The following is a 2,096-nucleotide window of genomic DNA, read 5'->3' on the forward strand; positions in this document are numbered from 1 at the left end:
TGCAGTCTTTCACATTTCCATTGGTTAGCTGTAATCACTTCTGGTACAAAGCTTTTTTTGCATACAGAAAATAAACACATTAATATAAAAGAGTCCTTAATTGCTAAACAGTTGTTTGAAATGTCTTTGTTGTTGTTGTAGCTTATTAGAGTTTAATAATGATCCGTAAGTTGTACATGAACTCATGAATGACATGATACTATGCAAAGGATAAAACCTTTTTATCCTCTTATCTGAACGAATGGCCTTTGGAAGGACCAGTGCGTGCCTGGCCTGAAAGCGGTCATTGACTCATCCATGCTTGGAGATTCACTAGCAATTTATTTTTCCTTATTTGAGCACAAAATAATCTCTTTGTCAAGAACTCTTCTTTTTCATGATTGTGTAACATGATTGTGCAATGGTATCATGCTGCTGTTGCTATTCCTTGGAACTCTCTTACTTTAAAGGGTGTGCCACATATTTTTCACTCTCATGAAATGTTAAAATGCAAATTGTGCAATTTGACAGGTTACAACAGAACAGTGAAAAATCTGCTGTGGGCGTAAGGTTTCACAAGCAGATATTCTTAGTTCCCTGTTAGCTATATAAAGCTTAGAAGCTGCTTTTTGTGGATTACTGCACACACTGACTGCCAGTCAACTGTTGAACTAACTGTTAATAGGAAATCTTTGTGTCCTGAACTGAATATACAACAGTTATTTTCTCTTATCTCTCCAGTAAGTATTTATTTGATATTCTTGATTATAGAGCTAGTGATATTTTATACTGTATGTAAAAGCAGCATAATGGACTGTTTCTTTATATTTTCTCTTTACTTTTACATCTTTACACCTTTAAGATACCATCACAGATTAATGAAAAATGACAAAATTGCTGCAATACTGGATGCTTAGTTGGTTGGGTTTGTCAATTAATATAATGTATAATTATACAATTATTATATAATTATAATGGTGCCCGTATTTAAAAATGTATATTGCCAGAAGATGATCTGATGTTAAGACAATATAACAAATTGTATGCTGTCCTCTGAACCAATCACAGGCCAGAATTCCTAAGCACTAATTCATATAGACAAATATCTATTATGTACAGAGTGCTAGTCCTGCCACAGCATGACAAAAAAGTACCAAGATTGAAAAGATTTGAATGAAAACAACCTTTTGGTGTTCTGCATACCTGTAAATATTACATTGTTTCTTTCTTTAAAAATTCAGATCTTCCCAGCTCCCATTTAAAAACATGGGGAACGAGACTTCACGCTCAAATACCCACGTGGCCAACGCAACCGGGAAGAATCTTCGGATTTTCTATGAAGTGGATAAAATGAGGCTGGAAGAATTGGTGATAAATGTGGGGACAGAGATAGGAGGTACAGCATCAAAAACTGAACAATCAATATCAGGGAAGATTTCCACCGACACAAAGATGGTTTTTAAACCAGACTCCCGGATCCGTTACCTTCGCCTGCCGAAGCACGATTCATGTAACTTTACCGGAGAAGGCACCCTCTATGCCTCTGTCCTTGTGGAAGATGAATGCGACAACAAAAACTGCCTTGATGTCATCTGCCTCAATTTCCATATCCCCAGCGACCGGTCTTTCATCGTGACCGCCAATCATAACATCAAATTGCAGAAGTATGGTGAAAGCATTTGGGTTGACGAAGGCGGCAATCGCCATTATCCTTAACTTTCCTCTTCATCCTCCTCCATTATCATGTTGAGTTCTAATTTTGATAAGCAGATAAGATGGCCATTTTGGCGCGGTTAAATGGAATATTAATAGTTTAGATAAATTCTTTTTCGACAACAATGTATGTAAAAAAAAAATTGTAATGTTAAAATGTCTGGTATTAATTAAAGGATTTTATTTTATATATGTGCTCTGAAATATATAACGCAATGGGGACCTTTAAAATGTTAGCTGTAAACACTATTTCATCATTGTTAGAAACATATGGTGAATATTTCTTCTAATGGAAACATCTTGTTTGCAAAACTCTGGAAATTAAATCTGTGAAACAAACTTAAAACTACCAAATTTCTGATGCTAAACATTTCTGGGACGCATCATTAAGAAATAAACTAATT

At 35.2% G+C, this 2,096-nt stretch overlaps 1 long non-coding RNA gene across 1 annotated transcript; it reads left to right on the plus strand.

Annotated features, from left to right (window-relative positions):
* Positions 1 to 559: 559 nt before the first annotated feature.
* Positions 560 to 1,880, plus strand: LOC131536667 (uncharacterized). Its single transcript, XR_009270033.1, has 2 exons — positions 560 to 719; positions 1,221 to 1,880. It is a non-coding gene; the product is annotated as an uncharacterized LOC131536667 (long non-coding RNA).
* Positions 1,881 to 2,096: the final 216 nt, after the last annotated feature.

Source organism: Onychostoma macrolepis, chromosome 03 (assembly GCF_012432095.1).
Source record: "Onychostoma macrolepis isolate SWU-2019 chromosome 03, ASM1243209v1, whole genome shotgun sequence".
NCBI lineage: Eukaryota > Metazoa > Chordata > Actinopteri > Cypriniformes > Cyprinidae > Onychostoma > Onychostoma macrolepis.